General features: G+C 40.9%; 2 protein-coding genes and 1 pseudogene across 2 annotated transcripts in view; all 3 read right to left on the reverse strand.

The window, feature by feature from the left end:
- The window catches only part of LOC125963851 (UDP-N-acetylglucosamine--peptide N-acetylglucosaminyltransferase 110 kDa subunit-like), a 275052-nt gene extending 261970 nt beyond the window's left edge, over window positions 1-13082 (reverse strand). The window contains exon 1 of the mRNA XM_049707422.1: window positions 12868-13082. The gene's annotated coding sequence lies outside the window, so the exon portion shown is untranslated. The remainder of the gene's footprint in view (window positions 1-12867) is intronic.
- Window positions 8857-22407, reverse strand: part of LOC125963839 (UDP-N-acetylglucosamine--peptide N-acetylglucosaminyltransferase 110 kDa subunit-like) — a 302450-nt gene continuing 288899 nt past the window's right edge. The window contains exon 2 of the mRNA XM_049707404.1: window positions 8857-8996. The gene's annotated coding sequence lies outside the window, so the exon portion shown is untranslated. The remainder of the gene's footprint in view (window positions 8997-22407) is intronic.
- The window catches only part of LOC125963836 (UDP-N-acetylglucosamine--peptide N-acetylglucosaminyltransferase 110 kDa subunit-like), a 31760-nt pseudogene continuing 18380 nt past the window's right edge, over window positions 9028-22407 (reverse strand).

The following is a 22407-nucleotide window of genomic DNA, read 5'->3' on the forward strand; positions in this document are numbered from 1 at the left end:
AATCAGTTACTCCACGTATATTCCAAGTGCAGTGATTTACACACAAATAACTCAAAATGAGTGTGGCAGCACAATCAGAAACTAGTGGAGGGTGCTGGAGGGCTGGGAGAATCCAGTCCCTTTGGGATTTCCGCTGTGGAGGTCGGGCCACAGTAAGGAAGCTGAGGAGCTTCTCAGAAGCATCTGGGCTTCTACTGCTCCCCAGAGTGGAGCGCCCATTGTAATTCACTGAGCCCTCCCTTTGCGGAGGGTGCTTTTCTATACTTGTGTGTTATCTTACATAGAAATGTTTAAAAAAAAAAGAGATCAATTTTGCTTGATGTAACAGCCTTTCACTGTTAAAAGTAAGACCTGTATCTAAAATTTATGCTAAATCTGTACAGCTCCGACAGGAAGTAACCGGCACTCACTAGCTGACTCAGGAGCACAGGGGGAGCAGAGAGGCGGCCCTCCTTCCTTGGCTTCGTGTCTCATTTAAGCTGCCAGACGCTGCACAGGCTCCATCCCCTCTGAGTCTCAGGCTGAGGCCTCCAGGTCACAGTCCTCACAGGTGTCAGACCAGAACCTGCCACACAAAGGCAGGGACTGGAGTCAGTGGGGAGGTGAGCTTCCTGGGGTCGGTGTGTGGGACCCAGGGGGCTACTCAGACCCTGCAAGTGACTTTGGGCCCTGACATCCCCCAGGGCTCACATCCCCAGGGCACTGGGGCCTGTTTGCTGCTCTTTGCCAAGTGTGTTCTGGTAGCAGAGAGACCTGTCCTACAGGGGCGATTTAACCTGGGCATTTGGCCGGGCGGCATTCAAGTGATTGGTCCCCTGAACAGTGAAAGTGATGCAGAGGAAAGGGGAGGCTCTGGGGCTCCAGGGTGAAAAGTGTGGGTCCCTCCCACCTGGGCGCTGTGAGGAGTGGGAGGTCTGATGACACAGGTGGGAGTAGTGACCCTGTCCCTCCAGCCCACACGCAACACGGCCCATCATGAGACTAGCACAGTGGAAGTGGGCAGAGAACCGCAATGTTCCCTTTTCCCCTAATAATCATTTTTCTTTCTTTAACACCCCAGCCAAACTTGCCTGTGCTTTTTAATTTAAAAATATCCTGATGCTGTGGTCATAGAATCATAAATTCTATAGCTTTGCTGTATCCCAACATGAAAAGTTTGTAGAAGACACTGCTTTTCAGCGTGTAATAAAACCAGATGTATTTGTTATCTAATTTTAAGGTCATAATTAACTTGGAATCCTGGCCCTTTAACTCATCCTAAATTAGCATTGCTTTGAATTGCCTTCATTTTGTGTGTGTGTGTTGTATTCAATTTTTACACATCTATGAAAAATCTATAGAACCTCAGGTTGAGAAATGGTGCCATGAGGTGACCCAGGCCCTTCAGTGGGGCTCCACAGAGGCTGTGGTGTCCCCAGGGGGTGGGCAAATCCCAGCCAGGTGTGGATCCTGCAGTGTCCCCTACCGGATGCCAGGGCTACCGCGTGCCCACAGGGATGCAGCAGCGCTGCGCCAGGTGAGCTGTCTGCTTGCGTGAGAAGAAGCCCCGGTGCCTCTGTCCTCCTCACCCTTTCCCCAGGACGCCTGAACTGGGGGTTCCAGGGCCACTCCAGATATCTCACCACACCTGGTGATTAACTGGGGATGTTGCCTGCTGACCTCGGCGGGTTGGGAGGGCAAGGCTGGGTCCTGCAGAGGGAGATGTGGAACCTCAGGGACACTCTTTACAAAGAGTGAACAACACCTCCAGGAGTGATGTATGTGGTGACCCCACAGACGCCTTCGGCCCTCCATCTAAACATAAGAGCCTAGCATCTTCAGGGGTTCTATGGAACAGGGACTGTTCCCTGGCGAGATGCACTCAGGTCATCCTCCAGTTGCCTGCGCAGATCACCACCATTCTCTTCTCTCCACCTTTTTGTTCACATGCAGTGGTGACCACCTCCGTGCTCTTGTCTGGCTTTTGGGTTTTCCTGAAGCGCAAAAAAAAAAAAAAAAAAAAAAAAGTCAGGGATGGCAAGGGAAGCACATACACTTATTTGCCTTCTGCTCTTCCTCCTACCCTCTCCACGCTCACATTTCCTCTTCTTGTTCTTCCTCATCCTTTTACTTCATCCCTTCTCTTGAATCCAGGATGAGAGAATTTTTTTTTTAATTGGATGAGTCAGTCTTCTTTTACTTAATTTATTTTTAACGACCTTATTGGAATATATTTGCTTTACAATGGTGTGTTAGTTTCTGCTATATAACAAAGTGAATCAGCTATACATATACATACATCCCCATAACCCCTCCCTATTTTGTCTCCTTCCCACCCTCCCTATCCCACCCATCCAGGTGGTCACAAAGCACCAAGCTGATCTCCCTGTGCTAAGCGGCTGCTTCCCACTAGCTATCTATTTCATGTTTGGTAGTGTATATATGTCCATGCCACTCTCTCACTTTGTCACAGCTTAACCTTCTCCCTCCCCATATCCTCAAACCCATACCGTTTTTATGCTAAGTTATATTCTACATGTAGCTAGAAAAATGTTAAAAAGATTTTTAAAGAACTGCGCATCTATTTTTGAAGCTGATTTGCCTGTTCAAGGCTTGCTAGCACTTTATCCATCTCAGTGCTATTTCACTTAGTAAACAAATGCAGTTGCCGTAATTGCTGCATATGTGTCTGTGTTCCCTTCTAGGTTATATGTTTTTGAAGTTAGAAACTATATTTATATCACAGCCCCTATGTATAGCACAATATCCATTGCTAATTCAGATTGTGCTTTAAGATATGACAGAAAATTTAAGACTTTTATTATAGTCATAAACATCTAGCAAACCAACCAGAAAATAAAAACTGATTTTCAATTGGTTGGCCAAGAACAAAAAAGAGAGGAATACCTAGTGCAAAATCATATCTCTAATAACTACTGTTGGATTCAGAGCACACACATGCTAAACTTATTTTAAAATATATTCTCATCAAAGATTTGAGGTTGGACCTGAAAAAATTATATCAGAAGTGAAAATAATTATGTGGTCTGACCAGCGTGGATCACACAAAGTAAGTGTATACTATGTATAAAGTAGATAAACTACGAGGTCCTGCTGTATAGCAGAGGCAACTATATTCAATACCTTGTAATAACCTATAAAGGAAACGGATCTGAAAAAGAAATATATATATCTGAATCTCTTGGCTGTACACCTGAAACACAACATTGTCAATCAACTACACTTCAAGTAAAACAAAACAAAACAAAGTAAGTGTAAAGGGAAGTATAGTTTTATAAATTCACCTCTGATATCCAATGGACCAACTGAAAGACAACAGAAAGTACAACTTTCTAGGAGACAGGACATGGCCAGCAAACAAGGCCATTACCCTCGGTAACAGTCATACCTGCCAAAACATATACAGACTAGCCTGCATTCACGAATACATAGCAATTCTTCATTTATCTGGCATTGTTAGGCAATGAGGTATTGTATGTTAGGAGAAGTTTTTTTAAATGACAAATTGAAGAGGAGTTATTTTAACCTTCACTCGGGAATTTTTTTCTAAAATTAAGAAATGTATCAACTGGTGTATCTAATGTTTCCGTGATAACTCGGGGTCATCAGTTCAATCAAGGTTTGCATGAATAATGCAAATGGAAACAAGACAAGTATGTTTACTGAAACTGAAAATGACATGGCACTGGCTGGAATAACTGATGAGAGAGCAAGAAAAAAGCAAAAATGAAAACAAACCGTGATCAAGAAACAATCAGTCAAGTTCTGACTTTCTGTACTTAGTTTCAAAAAGAGATACCACAAATCCCAGCGACAGACTCCAGCATCATTAGCTGTCTTTCTCCTTTGTTTCCACCTTCCTTTCCTTTCCCTTCTATCCTAGATTGTTCCAGGCAGTGCTTATAGCTGCTTGCAAGACAAATTCTAATACTTGCTTTCTCTCACACAAACTTCACAATATGTCCATGTGATAAATAGTGTGGAGGTAAAAGACAATTCATCACAGGCACATCGCCTATGAAAATAAAATTAGAAACTAGCTTCTAAACATGCAGAGAGAAGGGCGTGGTGTCAGGCACTAATTTCCTTGCGAATTCCTCTCCATTTCTAGTAGACGTTCTACTTTATCAAGATCCCTTTTCATTGGTGTCCCATTCCAGACTGCTCCACTCCGCCCATCCTCATCCTGTAAAATACATTCACACTCTTTTGTGACCCTACTTATTTGCCCATTAAATAATCAGTCATAGAACTGTCAGAATTAAATACAGAGTGAAATTAAAATACTGGAGTCACTTGGAGGGTAGAAGCAGCTCCACCAGAAAATACTGGGCATGGATTTAAAAGAGGCTGCGTGGGACTTGCTCTTGTCCAAGTTCTTTCTCAAGAAGTATCTGAAATAAGCCTAAATTCAGAGTTAATCAGACTGGCCTGCTTTCTCAGGTAGACTGGAACTCATTGCTCTTTCCCCTCCACTCCCTGATGTCAGTGGCACTTTCCGGAGATGAGGTGGACTTCTCTGCCTACTGCAGAAGCTCAGTTCCCCCCGGGCCCACTCCCCATCTGAATCCCACACTGGAGGCCAGATGCCAGCCTTCCCAGAACATTCGTGGTCTCCTTTCAGTTTTTGACCTGCTCAGATTGAGTCCCTGTAGACTCTTTCTCAGCTTGAAACCTGATCTTCAACCCCTTTCCCTGACCTTGATGGTAACCTGCCTACTTTAGGCCTCAGGTGCTTTAGCTATAAAATGATATATTTGTCCTTAATTCTAAAGTCTTCTTTCTAAGGCTCTACAATGTGTTAGCTCCTTGAAAATGTTTCTCTTTGCTGGTTTTAATTTTGTAGAGAATTAAAACCCCAGCCACTCTAAAAGACAGTAACTTGCATTGGATAAGGAAAGTGTGCTCTTGTAGTTAGATTAACAGGGATGGAAGACGACTTAGTATGTTTTAAGATACTCATGATCCGTTCTCGTGAGAGTCGGGGGAAGAGAGTTAATAAAATACCAAACGATTGTGACAAATTAAGTTCACCAAGATGTAGCTGATTAGTTACTACTTGAATAAGCCACACAAATCCAATTCAAGTTGTCCTTTATTCTTCTAAGAAGGATCCCAGTGAACTGAGTCCCATGTTCAGTAACTCCACGTTCAATGGCTTAGTCTGTAAAAACTGTTATGTTGCTGGAAGAAGAAATATTGCCCATCAGTCCTAATTGATGTCTACCTATCACGCACATTTGAAATAAATTTATTACTTTGACTGATCTCAGTGTAATACATTCCAAAGGGGCAAAGAGCCCACGAAAAGTTATGAAGTCTCCATCTTCTACACTGAAGTGTGCAATAAATTACGTATTATTTGGCCGTGAAATTCACAAGCCATAGAAACCACGCCATTAGCAATGTATACAGTGGTAAACAGCAGGTAATGAGAATGATATAAAACAAAATAGACTGTGTATGTTGGCACTGCTGCCAATAAAGCAATTATTAAATGCATTCATATGCATCTACGCTAGGTAAGCTCTTTGAGGGCAATTGCTATGAATTCTACATACCTGTCAGGATACTATATATAGCCCACTTTCTAGGGCCTTTATTCAAAGACGCTGAGAAAGGGTTACTCTGGGTAAATTCAGACCTTTTCTCAATATAGAATTTGGTCAACATGCATTCTGAACAGCAAAATTTCACAGTATTTTCCTACACTAATTGCCACCTCAGCAAATGCAGGATTAAGTATAATGGATTATAAGAAGTTAGAAAGGAAAGATGGAAGAAAAGAAGGAAGGTAGAAAAAAGGTGGGTATGGAGTACTTCAACATTTACGTAAAGAGTGGACCTAAAACTAACCTGAGGTTTCCCTGAATTATTAGCATACGCTATAGAAACTTAAATGAAAAAATAAAAAAATCCAGCAAGGGAAACTCAAAGATTCTTTGTTTTTTCACTTTACTGCATACACACGTCCACCTTAAACAATCTATATGCTTATATCCAATAAGAGAGCATTGTTTTGCAAGGCTATTTGGCTTCTATCAGCATATAAAGGTCGGACAACTCAACTTTAGCAGAGTTAGCCTTCAGGTGAATAATTGCTTCTTTCAGGTTGCAAGCAGTTGAATTTTCCAGAAATGTTTCCCAAAATACGAAAACTAAAAGAAGGGTCCTAGGACAGCGTCCTTTAGAAGTTTTATAGTATCAAGGCTTTTGGAGGAAGAGAATCCTTGTCAATTATCAACACAGTGATTCCAAGCAGGTCAATTTTTGCTGAGAATATTATATAACAGAACCCACTTCACCTCCATTATACTGACAATGATCTTCCTTACTTCAACCTTGTGCTTCATAGTAAAGTTGAAAATACTGAGCCAAGAACAGACAGTGACAATGCCAGAGACTCAGATGTACCTACAGGTGCCTTCAGACAATATCAGCCACCCAGGCTAAAGTCCTGGTTTAAAACATCCCAACATGAATGAATCTCAAAAACCATATGCTGAGCAAGTGAAGCCAGATCAAAAGGGCACCTACTGTATTATTCAACTTACATGAAATTCTAAACTGGGCAAAAGTCATCTCTAAAGATAAAAAGCAGATCCGTGGTGGCCTTGGGGTGGGAGATGGGGATACTTTTGCAAAAGCCTAGGAGGAAACTTTCTAGGGTTTTAGGATTGTTATCTATCTTTATGGGGGTGCTAGTTATACAAATGTATACATTAATTAAAAGTCACTGAACCGTTGACTAAAAATGTCTGCATTTTATTGTATGTAAATGATACCTTAATAAGGTTGATTACAAAATGAACCAAAAATAAAACAAAGCAGAAGAGAAACCTCTCAAGACCTCAAAGGAAATATACTGTTTTCTTCCAGGGTACCAGATTGGAAATGAGGCATTGGTCTGTTCTACCCTCAGATTATCCCTAGGATTATCTAGTCTATTTTAAAGCACTAGAGTCCCCTATCAGGAAAACTCACCCCATGTTTAATTACTTTGATTTTTTCTGTGCCTGTTCTCCCAACACAGTGAAGCCATTCACAGAAGAAAAACCACCTTTTTCCAACTTTGCATCATCACATATTCTTTCCAAAGCTATTATGTATGGAATAAAATTTGGCTACACTTTGCAAAAATCTAGCTTTTTGAGCCTTACAAATCTTAACAGTTAAACTATTGTCTGCACTGGAATTTGCAAAAAAAATTATTTTGAAAAGGAATAGTTGAGACTTGACAATTTTGTTTTTCGTGATTTTCTCTTCCCCTAAGAGAGAAGTGAGTAGGAATGAGAAACACATACATAAAGGAAAAAAAATTATCTTGCTGCCTTTGCATGGTTATAATTTATAGGAGGCCCTTATCAACAATGATCTATTATCAGAATCAATAAAATATAATCTCCATGAAGTCCAGGCCAGGTTATTTGTCTCTTTTTCAGCTATTGCAATACAAACCACATTCATGGATATGCTTCTTGATGATCTTTGTAATACTGGAACAGTTGCCCATTTCCTCATGCCTCTTCACCTTAACTTCAACCTGGTTTTTCACTAATGACCTCACATTTCCTTCTCTAACACTTGGTTGTGGGCCTCTTTTCCAACTCCAACTCGCATTTCACTCTGGAACCAAAGGAAGACTCACACCTTCCTGCTTTTTAGTGGTACCTCAAGGTCATTACCATATTGTGATCACCCTGAAGAATAGCCAGACAATTGTTATTTCAGAGCCATCTGACAGTTTGTAGCTCTAAAAATTAACTAAGGACCGCATTTGTCAAAAATATCCTAGTTTAAGATTTTGGTAATACAGCAACAGTAATTCCAAAGTCATTATGCTACAGTTGCAGATTAAATAGACTAGAAAAAGGAAGCTTGCCAGATGGTGCTTTACATTATCTACAGACTGTCTCGGCTCAAGGTTAACTTCCCTGGGAGAAAACCCATAAACCCAGAATCATCAAAAATAACCTGCACGTGCAGAGGGGAGACAGCTTTGCTTGTCAAATTTTACATTCTTTCTGATCTCTGGGCCCTGGTGATTTATCTCCCATGGAATGGAATAAGGAGGGGAACAAGTAGGGACAGTCCCTTCGAGCAGCGGCCGCATGCCTGGCATGTCCTTACCTGCTTTCAAGGCTGACTGCTTCCCACACATATGTTGCCTTTTTTAAGCCTCAAGCCCTCGATCCTTTGCTGAAATACAATAATTTCATTCCTATGGTTTTCAATACCAAAAACTCAACCTCCAGGAGGGCTAAACTCTAATTTGTACTCCAAACCAAGTAGCAGTGCAGTTCGCTACTACCGAGGCTGAATCCATAAAGACTTCAAGACCACGTCCAGAAGACAAGTTATTATATATAATACCCTAGAAGATCTGAAACATAATTATCATATACATAGCTGGTCCTTCAGAGCTTTTTATCTATAACATGTTTCTTTGATGAAAGTTATTTAATGTACTGGAGATAACTGTGACTTACTGATCAAATATTTGAATACTTATACTTACCTGGGATTTCATTTCTGCTGAAAGAAAAAGGAAGAACAGGACTCACTAAAAAAAAAAAAAACTTTAGAAATGAAAGTAAAAATCTTATCACACACTATGACTTTTGGAAGCAGCATAGAGGGGCAGTCAACGGTAAAACACTGGTGAAATAGGTCAACACTCTAGGCCAAAAATCCATTATTATTATCATCAGTGACAGTACCACAACTGTGCCCTTCAGAATTAATAATCACTCCTAAGGATTTTCATTTGGCACCAGATGATGCGTTTAAGAGAAACGCTCTGGGAGGTTTTGAATCAGACTTGGTTTTTTGTTAGCCAAGTTACAGGAGAATTTTTAAAGTGGGGGGACGGGAAGAAGGAAATGGACCAGGAAAAGAATTTAAGCCATCATCTATAAACCAACAAAGCACTGATAGTTCCAAACATTATGTCAGACACTAAAATGACTGATATAGGTTCAAGTGGTTTATAAAACCTATAAAAAGACTACACCAGCAAAATCCCCATTTATCTGTAGAGTTCAGAAACTAAAACAAGGAATATTTTAGCTTAAAACCTTATCTCAAGAGAATCATACACACTTCACATGAATAAAAATACCTGAAACCAAACATTTTTAAAAGCTCCAATACCCAAAATATAAAGAAAAATATTAATTCAGAAGACTCAATCAATCCATGATAATCACAAAACGGCTGGGCAATCTCTATCTCCCTTCCACACTAACCATCCATCCCATGGAAGACCAAGGGAGATCAGACCTTCCAGACTTACCTTCCAGACCTTCCAGACACCTGGCTGCTGCAAAATTCTATGGAGACTCCTTGTGGAACAGCAGTTTCCCATCTCTTGAGTCTCTCCCTATCGTAATCATGCAGGAAGCAAGTCTGGCTGTGCTATTTCTTATCATTGTCTGTCACCCATCTGCAACATGGTATTGTACAGATAAGGAAAAAGTAGTTCCCTTTCCCCCAGAAGGTTGAGGCTCAGGTACAGGGTAATTCTCCTGTGCACACAGTCCTTATTTAGGCCGACTCAGTGACTTCAACAGGCTTAATCATGTAATCAGGTCTGTTGCCAGCTGCGTAATGCTCCCACATCTGTAGGTAGAGCCGCTCTAGGTCCATTGTGTATTGTTTGGTGTTGAACAGAGGGCTAGATGTTCTCTGCTTCCAGACTTTGCCACGAAGTTTCTTCAGGTATTCTAGATCAGTTCCCAGTTTCACAGCTATGTCTTCATATTCTTGTCTATTTTTAGCAATAAGCTCACGACAGCCTAAACAAGTGAGCTGGGAAGCTGCAACTCGGGAAGCAAGAGTCTCTCCTGGCATAGTCACCACGGGTGTCCCTGACCAAAGGACATCCATCCCTGTGGTGTGTCCATTACAGAGTGGCGTGTCCAAGCAGACATCAGCCAGCTGGCCTCTCCAAACATGTTCCTCTTTAGGAGCAACAGGTGAAAAAATGATACGGTTCTGGGGAAGGCCCATGTTTTGTGTGTACTGTTGAATATTAGGTTCTCCTACTGCTGGAAAACGCAACAGCCACAGTACACTATTGGGAACACGCTTCAGAATATTTGCCCACATCTGCAAAGTAGATGGGTCAATTTTATATAACTGATTAAAGTTACAGTACACAATGGCATCTTCCGGTAGCTCGTACTGAGAACGTGTGGTTACAATAATGGTACGGGGAACCTCCTCTCCAGTGGCAGCCTTAATGTTGATCTGGGTAGTTGCCAGTCCATTGCTAGGACTCAATCAATTAATTGTTATCTGAATTTGTCCTCTGTTAATCATTTCAATAACTGCTTCTGCAATAGTATTCATAGGAATGACAGGCATATTAAGAGCTGTATTACTGCTGTCTGCATTGTCTCCTCCATCAGGACATTTCATCTTGACAATCTGCACATCTGGGAAACTATCAAGAAATGCTTTGCGGTCGATGCCATTCAGAAAAATCCGATTGTCATAAATGTGCCCATTGGACTGAAAATCGATGACTGCTTTCTTCTTCAGGTGAGGGAACATATTAGCATGATCACCAATAAAGAAAGTATGGGGCATATAAGCCAGTTTCTCAGAATACTGCTCAGCAACTTCAGCAGGTGAAGTTTCCTGATCAGTGATGATATAATCCATGAAAAGCATGCCACTGGTCCCAGGGTAGCCCAGCCACATTGCCTGAATAGGAGCTGGCCTGAGAGCAAAGAGTTCATTTCGAGCACCCCTGGTATAACCATTCATATTTACAAGGATGTGTATACCATCTTGATGGATGCGATCAGCTGCTTTCCCATTGCATGGAATCTGAGAAAGATCAATGAAATGATGGGCTTCTGCCATCACCTTCGCTCGGAAGTTTGTGCCATCATCTGGGCTCAGGGTATAACAGAATACCTCAAATTTACCAGGATTGTGCATGCCTGGAATAGACTGCATAAGATGAGAAGTAGGATGATTCCCAAAGTCAGAACTCACGTATCCTACACGCAGTCGACCATCACTGAGCTTCAAGTCTTTTGGATGTTCGTACGGTGGTTTATGAAGGACACTGATCTCATCCAAGCAGAGGTTCCCATGGCTCTCAGCAATAGCCTTCCTGAAGCCATGAGAAAGAGGATAGAGCATACTATGATGAGGCTGCACAGAAGGCAACCTATTCCTCTCCAGCTGGTCAGCCACAATGCTGACCAACTTCTTCATTCGCTCATCATAGTCTGTCCAATCACAGACAATCTGCAGGCAATGAGCCAAATCACAATAAGCGTCAGGAAAATCAGGTTCAAGCTTCAGAGCAGTGCGATAAGAAGCAATTGCTTCTGGAATATTCCCTGAATACTTGTGAATGGAAGCCAGATTGCTGTGGGCATCCGCAAGTGCAGGGTTAATCTGAATGGCACGAGTATAACACTGCAAGCCTCCCTGAACATCCTGCATCTCCTTTAGAGTGTTTCCCATGTTACAGTAGGCATCAGCAAAGGTAGGACTGATTCGAACAGCCTCCTTATAATGCATCAGAGCTTCCTGCAGTTTTCCCTGCTGCTGCAATACACTTGCTAAATTTGAATGGGCAACAGCAAACTCTGCGAAGACTTCTAATGCTTTACAATACAAGCGAACTGCCTCTTCAAAGTTTCCCTGGTCTCCTTTGATATTGGCTAGGTTATTCAGAGAGTCTGCATGGGTGGGACACAGCCGCAGAGCTGTATTATAACAATCTTCTGCTTCGGCAACACTGCCCTTCTCTTCCAGAGCCTTGGCTAGGTAGCAGTAAGCATCAGGGAAATGTGGTTGCAATTCAATAGCTCGCCTGTAGGTGTCTATTGCCAGATCTACCAGTCCTTGCTCATAGTATACACAAGCCAGGTTGGCATGTACCACTGCATGATTTGGGCTCAAGCTTAGGGCACAAAGGTAAGCTGCCACAGCTCTGTCAAAAATCCGTGCCTCTTTCAAGACATTTCCTAAATTGATATAAGCATCCAGAAAATTGGGGTCAAGCGTGACAGCCTTTTCAAAGTGATGAATTGCAAGCCAAATCTCCCCTTGTGCATTGAAAACACAGCCAAGATTACTCCAAGCTACTGCAAAGTTCGGTTGCGTCTCCACTGCTTTCAAATAACATGCCTTGGCTCCTTCCAAGCGACCCAGGGCCTTGAGCAGGTTCCCCAGGTCACTGCGAACACAGTACAAATCAGGATTGCACTGAAGAGCAGAGACGTAAGCTTGTACTGCCCCTTCCATGTCGCCTGCTGCTACCAAAGCGGCTGCCAGGTTAATATAACCATCGATGAAATCTGGTTTGAGATGCAATGCATGCCGGTAATGCTCAATTGCTTCCTGCAACTGCCCTCTTTCCTTGTACACATTCCCCAAATTCGAATAGGCTTCTGCCAGAAGAGGGTTCTGTTTAATTGCCAGAGTACTAAAGTGGGCAGATCTGTCCAGCCTTTGACACTGGAAGTGTAGAGATGAAAGTAATAAAAGTACGCCAGTATTGTCTGGCTCTTGTCTCCACAGCTGCATGCAGTGTGTCTCAGCTGCCTCAAAATCACCTGATTGATATTCTCGATGTGCCAACTCAGCTAACCCTTGGAAGGAAAGCATACGTTTCGTTGGTTCTGTGCTGTCGGCCACGTTGCCCACGGAAGACGCCATCTGGAGCTTCTGCAGAGAGTGATAAAAGGGGGTAATTGAGTCCCGCTGCCGCCACTACTGGCAAGAATGTTTCTAGAGGTAGCAAATACGAGGGCAGCAGCCGTACCACTGCTTTGACAGGCTTAAGCGGCGGCAACAGTTACAAGCACCAAACCTTAGGAACTCTAGTTGGCCATCTACCTCTCACGCTCTTGAAATCTTAATTCTTAACCCTGCCCTCTTCCACCATTTTTCTCCTAATCAGGGAATAAAAATTACCTATACACTTGCCTTAGAAGAAATCAAAAGTCAGTAGTCCAAACACTTTTCAAAATTTTGTTTTCTGCCCAGTTGGAAAGGAAATACATGATTGACTTTACTTCATCATTCATATAGTCAATGTGGAAAACATTAGGGCCGTGAATTTTAATACAGTAAGATCAGAAAATTTTAAATTGCCTTCCCAAACCACTAATAAGTAACCGATGTTGTATATAATGTTAAAATCTTAGAGACTGAGTTTGATATTTTAAAAGTTCTGAAAGGATTAGCTAATTTCTCATATTTCTCATGCCTCAAACCTGAGTATTACTTTTTTAAAAATAAATTTATTTATTTTTATTTATTTATTTTTATTTTGGCTGCGTCGGTCTTCAATGCTGCGTGCAGACTTTCTCTAGTTGCGGTGAGTGGGGGCTACTCTTTGTTGCGGTGCCCGGGCTTCTCATCACAGCAGCTTCTATTGTTCTTCCACAACTCTATGGGTTCCTCTTTAGGTCCTATGAAGAACCCTAGAAATTAATTCACGTAATTATAGGTTTTTGCAAAATTGTCAAAAGTGAGATATTTTAACTTCCATCAGGCAAGACCAGCGTCTCTTTCTTTGCCAATTTTCCTTCTATCATATTCTGCTATGTTGGATCATATTGGAATGGCCACAGGCTTTTTTGAAATCTGGCTAAGGAGATTTTCTTTTGTTCTGTGGTTCGCGGACCTCTCACTGTTGTGGCCTCCCCCGTTGTGGAGCACAGGCTCTGGACGCACAGGCTCAGCGGCCATGGCTCACGGGCCTAGCCGCTCCACGGCATGTGCGATCTTCCCAGACCGGGGCACGAACCCGTGTCCCCTGCGTCGGCTGGTGGACTCTCAACCACTGCGCCACCAGGGAAGCCCTAAGGAGATGTTTTAAGTGAGGCTATTATGTGATTTTCAGACACCACCATATGTAATTGACTATATACTATCCCATTACAGGAATAACTTCCAGTACTCATACTGACTACTCTACTGACTTAACTAGCACAAGACACAGAAGCATAAGGACAAAAACCACCTTACAATATAGCCATGTCTTGCACTTCACAGCTCTCAAAGCATGTGCGTTTGAAGAAGAAAAAAACAACTGAAAAGTACAAAACCAGAAGCTATCCTGTGGAAAATTATTTCAATCATCAGGCATGTGAAAGATAAGTCAAAGATTCAGTTTTCATCAATGCTTAGTCAAAACGGAAATTTTCTTCTGTCAAGAATATACTCCAGAGGCTTCCCTGATGGCGCAGTGGTTAAGAAGCCACCTGCCAATGCAGGGGACAAGGGTTTGAGCCCTGGTCCGGGAAGATCCCACATGCCACGGAGCAACTAAGCCGTGGTGCCACAACTACACTGCCTGCGCTCTAGAGCCCGTGAGCCACAACTACTGAGCCTGCGAGCCACAACTACTGAATCCTGCGTGTCTAGCGCCCGTGCTCTGCAACAAGAGAAGCCACCGCAATGAGAAGCCTGTGCACCGCAACAAAAAGTAGCCCCCACTCTGTGCAAGTAGAGAAAACCTGCACACAGCAACGAAGACCCAACACAGCCAAAAATAAATAACTAAATAAAAGAATATACTCCATCAACAATGTGTGTAATGGAATGGTGTGAATGAGTATTTTATCAGAATTCCTGTAATGCACAAACCTATAGCAGTACTGAAATCAGTAATGCATTTATAATAGTAAATATTTATGAGGAAGTAACCCATAGAGGTTTTCTCAAAGTTAACAATGAAAATTAATATGACATTATCAATAATAAATTGTGAAGCTGAAATAAACTTTTCTAAACTATTAATAACTAGAAGCAAATTCTAATCAACCATGTTACAAGAAATCTATGTCTAAAAACTACAAAGTTTATTTCTTAAAATTTGATTTCGAAAATACATAAACTGTCGTATGAGGAGGCAGTTAAAGAATATATAGCTAAAAGAGTGGGGGAAAAGTTTTATAGAGACACATCTGGCAGTATTTCATTTTTAAATGTCATTTTTCTAGATTTTGTGACACCTATAGTATTGATATTTGAAAGCATTTAAAAAATTGTAATTTGAAGATTTGCTACTTCCAGGTAGAATAAAATATTTGGAAGCAAAACAACGTTTCCACTGAGAAAAACAATAAAAGCCAAATAAAATAGCCAGCATTCAATCAAAAAGTTCTAGACAAACCAAGAGATAGAATCATATGACTAAACTTCTAAGAAAAGAACAGATAATACAAAAATATTTATATAAGATATTGTGTATCTTTATCAGGAAAAGTCTTTCTCAAGAAAAGACTTTAAAATCATCAGAATTAATATTATATTTTATTTGTATATTTATATATAGATATTTATATATTTATATAAAGAACTTAAAGATAAAGCCCTAGTTAAGGCAGTGACAAGAGCAGTAGCAGTGGGAGTGAAAAGAAATGGTTATATTCAAGCATATTTTGTCAGGAAAAGTCCAAGATCAAATGTCTGACTGCACACATGGGATGGATAGACGGAGTGGGAAAAATCAAAGTTAACTATAGAGGTTCTAGTGAAGATGGGGTTGCCGTCACCCAACCCAAGGGGCTGCGATCATCCCCAAGGTCTAGGAGACTCAAAGGGAAGGTCATGGTCAGAGGCAAAGTTAATTGGTGGGAAAATAAGACTCCCAGTCTCTCCATCTCCTTATACCAGTTTTTTTTTTAACATCTTTATTGGAGTATATTTGCTTTACAATGGTGTGTTAGTTTCTGCTTTATAACAAAGTAAATCAGTTATACATATGTCCCCATCTCTCTTCCCTCGTGCATGTCCCTCCCTCCCACCCTCCCTATCCCACCCCTCTAGGTGGTCACAAAGCACCGAGCGGATCTCCCTGTGCTATGTGGCTGCTTCCCACTAGCTATCTGTTCCTTATACCAGTTTTGTTTTTCTGCTCATATACGTAGCAGCATTTCATTCAAGGGGAAAGTCATTGATCGGACTGGTCAAATTAAACAACATAGTTCAAGGCACATTTACAGTGCTTAGTTCCTCCACAATTTAGAAAGTCACATTCACAAGTTCCCTCTTCCTACGCCGCAGAACACATTGGCCATTCCTCCAAAGTTTCCACTCCACAGAGTGGACCAGAGATGACGTTAGCCCAGAACTGAGAGCTTGGCATGAGATGGTGTCAGCCCCACGTAGAGCTCTGGCATAAGTTATAACCCATCCCAACTCTACAGAGAGCTCTGCATGGAATCCTGGGAGTAAACTCAGCCATAATAATGGGATTCTGTTTTTCATTTGCTTTTCTTCCTTGCTTAACTTTCCCTGGCCACTCTGACAAACAAACTTTCAGGCATTCCTGGGCCACTCACTAACTTTATTCCATTTAATGTCATCCAGACTCCCAAGAAAATTACTAACTATAAGGAGGGAAATTTGGAACATGGTGAGTGTTAGATGCCTGAAATATACAGGTCATTGAATCCAGTTAAGTAGCAAATTATCTGGATCTCAAATATGCCAGTAGAATAGCAGACTAAGCTCAATTTAATGTACTCTTACTGGAGACACACGTAAATTCTGGGTCAATTTTGAAAAAGTTAAAAGCACATAGCAGAGATTAAAAGAAAGGAAGGAACACCTGCATGTTTCAGAAAGTAACAGAGAAATTAAATCCAGAGAAAGAAGAAGGGACTGATGTCTGTGGGTTCCGTTCCTTAGTATAGGCCTTATGTAAATAGGGGCTGGAGCTAGGAATCTAACATTACCTTGAGGCCAGGAATTTAGACTCAGGATGGAACAATATTGAGAAGTTGGTACAGATATCCTACAGAAATTTCATGAGGAACTGCTTAGTCCATTAGGAGGGCCAAGGGAGGTGGTGAGGAAGACTGATATCTCTTGAAAACCTTCAGGTACAGAAAACATCAACACCTCTGAAAAGCAGGCCTGTCCTTCCCAGCGTTGTGATGGCCAGGTTGTCACTAACCTGTAAGGCCCTGTATGAATCAGAAGCTGCAAGGAGAGTAATTCAAAGAAAAACAGATGCAGGATGGGTGTGGCAGTAAATCCTAGGACCCTATCAGAAACAAAATTAAAACCACTCTAAAGGGAAATTTTAACAAACCAGAGCAGATAGAATCCTAACCAGAATAGAATAATAATTCTGAGGAAGTTACTTTAGTTATTTAAGTAATATTCAATGCATTTCCATGGCCAGGCCCTTTAGAAGAATTCTAAAACATATACAAACAATTCGTTTACATCTTATATATCCCACCATCCAGAGCCAAATTCACTTAAGTACTGTACTGGTGGAAATTGAGCAGCACTATGGAGACAATAGAAAGGTGTTTACCATCAAAAAATGTCAAGGTAAGAAAGATAATGTCTAATTTTTAATTATCTTGTGGTTTATTGAAATCTTTTGGAAACCCAAAATAGAGAAAACCTAGGAGGCAATGAAGACTTAAATCTTTAGAGATTTATCAACTCATCTATAAAAGCTTTATTAATCTCTTCTTTTAATACCATTCCGGAGAGGTATAAATGTGTCCAGTGATAGGGTTGAAGAAGCCTGAGAGAATTTCAATTGTTTACTATTCTTGGTCAGCTATTAAGACCTTTCAGGAGCATCTTGATTTTCATGGCATCATCCAACAAAAAGCAGGATATTTTACAGAAAGTCCTGGTCCACTTTTTGGCTTGCTTTTGTAAAACAGACTTTGGAGATTTAGATCAAATGTCCTATCAATTGTCCTAGACTGCTTACTATGTGCTTTCATTATAGATTTTAATGTCAATAGAGAAAGGAGAAGGAAAAGTCAGAGGGAAATGAAACAGGTGTACAGACATTTCTCAGAATTCTGGGGGAAGTTGCCTCTATAAGCGGAAAGTTTTTCACCATGGAACTCACAGTGGTTGAACTTCTCATGAAGAATTTTTTTTTCACTACTGAAGAAAACTATGTTTGATTTTACCATAACTGAAAAGTTCTCCTGTTTCTACTTCTGAGGTTTGCCCTCAAGACTACTGTTTACCTAATGGAACTGACTCCTATGCATGGAGGAAAAAGTGCACCATTTGAAGGAAAAGCTAAAGGAGTGATATTCAGGTAGCTCCTCATTCCACCAATGAAAATGTACACACAGATTTTCCACTTTACACCTCATTTTCCACCTTATTTTCATGATTTTGAAATGAATATGTAGGGTCTGATGAGTTTGTCAATAGTCTATAATTATTAGTGTTATTAAAATAGAATACAAATGATAAGCCATATGTAAAAATGCTGTGCGAATAAACTGCTATACCCCAAATAATACAAATGAGTGAATGGCAGTAAATACTAAGAGGGATTAACAACATAAAGGATATTAAAAACACACATAAAGGGTATTGAAAACATGATGACCGTATTTCATATTTATGTGTCTTTTTCTCTCTCACTCTTTTTTTTTTTTGCGGTACGCGGGCCTCTCACTGTTGTGGCCTCTCCCGTTGCGGAGCACAGGCTCCGGACGCGCAGGCTCAGCGGCCATGGCTCACGGGCCCAGCCACTCCGTGGCATGTGGGATCTTCCCGGACCGGGGCACGAACCCCCGTCCCCTGCATCGGCAGGCAGACACTCAACCACTGCGCCACCAGGGAAGCCCTTCTCTCTCACTCTTACTCAACTCCTAAATAACTAAGAAAATATGCTCACAAATGGTAAGCATGTTTTGGATGTTCGATGTGTGTTTGTGGGAAAGAACAAAAAAAAAAACTGCCTCAATTAGGTCAAATATCATACAAGAGATGAATGAGATTAGAGATGGGATTGGGATTTGTGTTAGTGACTCAATAGCTAACCGATCACAGATATGACAGTGTAGTGCAATATGTAAATATACTTTTAAACAACTTCTCTTAAGTTATCTACTGTCTGTAAAGACAATCACACTCAACTGCTCTGCACTTAACCCCAGAGCTTCTGAGTTAGAATCTGTTAGAAATAGGTACACGTTTCATTGCTTTGGCAACATTTACATGGCTCTGCATCAGGCAATACAACTGCTAAGATCACACCCTGGGAATTCAGGAAAGGCTAGTGTCCAGTTCTGATCGTTCTACCACCCAACTGTGATCTAGGGTAAATTCCTGATTAAAAAAAAAACAAAAAACCCTGAAGATGCTGAAACAGTATTTCCTACTTCACAGGGTCGTCATGGGGATAAAAGGTCATTAGGATAAAGTGCCTCTCACCCAGGAAACACTGATAAATGCTACTGATGCTACCATCATCATCATGACCGATCAAGGACATATTGCCACATGGAAATTCAACATTCCCTGGGCCATTCACAACTTTCCTTTAAAGGACTCATATTCTATGTGGGGTCTTAACACCTTCAAATAACAGAAAATACAAGTCTTTACGCCTTTTTTTCTGTAGCTAATTTTGGCATCTTTCAACTCTGTCCACTTAAGTGTCGGTTTAGCATATTCTTGTCACACAAAGAAGGTACTTCCCAAAGAGAGGAACAATGTGTCAAGTGACAAAGACATTGAGTGAAGTCTTTCACATCCTAGATTGTCCACGGTACAGCTCAGCTGGTCTCTGGGTTGGAAGGCCTGGGTCTACTTTGCTCGTCTGGTCCTTAGCACGTGGTCTGTGAAACAGAGGCAGCTGCGGGTAGAATTATAACACAAGCAGAACTGGCTTCAATTCTTCCTTCTTAGGTCTTTTTCTTCTTGTTCAGCTGTACAAGGAACTTGTCTGCCCTCTGTTCCTGCCAGGACGATGTTACATCTGCCTGGATAAGTAGGTCACCATTGTATATCAGGAAAGGTCTTATTTGTAATCATCAGGAACCAGATATGGCTAATTTGAGCAGAAAAGGAAACTTTTGGAAGTTTATGGTTAGGTCTCAGTAACTAGAAGCAGACTAAACAACCGAAAGCCAAGCCTATGCTATTGCAATTATAGGATCAGGCCAAAGTGATGTTATAAGTCCTAGCTGGCCTTGCTACCAAGCAGGAACAGGAAACAGGAGATCGACCCAGCACTGCTGGCCTTGCTTCTTTACATCATTTATTTGTAATTCAAAATCCAAGAGAGGGGCTTCCCTGGTGGCGCAGTGGTTGAGAGTCCGCCTGCCGATGCAGGGGACATGGGTTCGTGCCCCAGTCCAGGAAGATCCCACATGCCGCGGAGCGGCTAGGCCCATGAGCCATGGCCGCTGAGCCTGCGCGTCCAGAGCCTGTGCTCCGTAATGGGAGACGCCGCAACAGTGAGGCCCGTGTACCGCAAAAAAAAAAACAACAACAAAAAAAAACCAAAAAACCAAGAGGGGGTACAGTTGGCCAACCCGAGGTCACCCGACTGTTTTCCATCTGTAAGGGAGACTGAGCATGTGAGTAAACAGTGTATCTGACATGTTCAGCTTGTATAACGAGAGGAAGGCTCTGTTTCTCACCAAGACCCACAAAGTGGAAAATTCCCCAAAGAGAAAGGACTTTCAGATCAGATGCTTGGAAAGTTAAAAACAACAACAACACACAAATGCAGATGTGGAATTAAAGACATGGAGTCATTAAGAACCTATATGTGGAGTGATTCAGACCTGAGTTCACATCTGGAGCAAGCTACTCAATCTTGCTGAGCTTCAATTTTCTCTAAAGGAAACAACATGGAAGATGATGTCCACATGTAACTTGTGGTACAAATGAAGGAGGGTAGTACAGTATATGATGCCTGGCACATCCTATGCATTTTCTAAAACTACTACTAGTACTATTATTATTGTTACTTATTATACAATTTATTGTAGAAATTAACAGGGAGAGTATTAATAAATGTTAATACAGTGCTAAGTGTCACATTTATGATCTCAACTAATTATTTGTTGATTCAACAAACATTCCACATATCAGAAAATAACCTGTTAGTATATATATATATTTTTTTTTTTTTACAGAAGAAAAGAAACCGTGAGGCTTAGAAAGTGTAAACAATGTACCAAAAGTCACTCATTTAAGAGGTAACGGAATATTATTCAGCCTTAAAAAAATGAAGGAGATCCTTTCATTTGTGACAATATAGATGAAACAGGAGTGCATTATGCTGATGAAATAAGCCAGACAAGATAAATACAAATGATATCATTTATATATGGAATCTAAAAAGAAAAAAGCCACACTCATAGAAACAGAGAGTAGAAAACTGGTTGCCAGGGGCTGGGGTGTGGGTGGGGAAAAGAGGGGAAGACTGGTAAAAGGGTACAAACTTTCAGCTGCAGGATGAATAAGGTCTGAGGATCTACTGTATAACATAGTTACTACAGTCAATAACACTGTATTGTATAACTAACATTTTCTGAGAGAATAGAACTTAAGTGTTCTCACCAAAAAAAGAAAAAAAGGAAGAAGGTGTCATGAGCTGTTAGATGTATTAATTAACGTGATGGGAAGGATCCTTTTGCAATGCACATGTATATCAAATCATCATGATATACTCTTTGACTATCTTACAATTTTGTCAATTATACCTCGATAAAACAGAAAAATAGAGGTAATAAAGATGAGATTCCAATCCAGGATTATCTAGCTCAAAAAACTACACTCTTAACCATTACAATATAGTATCCATCCATATGTTGTAACTGTAAAATGCTTAACACAAAGGAAACGTTAAATAAATGGTATTTATTCTAACTCTAATGCTTACTAGATATGTTATGTGGTATGTTTTACTTCTAACTACAAGGGTATAAGGTGCAAATTCTCGCTACAGAACATAAAAGCCCCTGTGGTACCCTGTACGATAAATACAGTACCTGTAAATCTCTCATCTCTCAACCCAGAGTCTCCTCAAGTTGGAGGTCTTTACCCCCTTTATAATGTGGGAATAATGCCTTTCCCACATTTGCACTGGGCATGAAAATCCATACTTCCAGGTGTATACTGAACCTCCACTTAGCTCCTCGTCACCTTGGAATCACCAGACCAAAGATCATTTATTCCATTAATATAAATGATCTAGGGATAGAAGTACAGAATATACAGAGAGTGTTGGAGGAATCTAAACAACAAGTCCTCCACTCTCAAAACAAATTTTAGAGTTCCAAAAGTAAAGAGCAATGTTTGGAAATAAAACTAAAAATGAAACATCTACAATTAGCCAAGTATTTATTATGGGCCAGGCTACTTACTAGGCACTTGATAAACATTACAGCTCATCTTCCTGCAGTCCTTCAAAGCATATAATATTGTTTCTATTTCATAGAGAAGAAAATTGTATCTAAGCAGGTTAGTGATTAGCCCAAGACCACAGGGCTAGGCTGTAAGAAAAGAAGGCCAAGTTTCAGTGGTCAAAATGGTGATGGATGTTATAACTAGAAGATTATGGATAATCTAATAAAAATATTCAAAACGGTCCTAATGTATTATTAGGATTTCTTTAGAATAACTTGG

The sequence above is a fragment of the Orcinus orca genome, chromosome 3 (genome assembly GCF_937001465.1).
Source record: "Orcinus orca chromosome 3, mOrcOrc1.1, whole genome shotgun sequence".
Lineage (NCBI taxonomy): Eukaryota > Metazoa > Chordata > Mammalia > Artiodactyla > Delphinidae > Orcinus > Orcinus orca.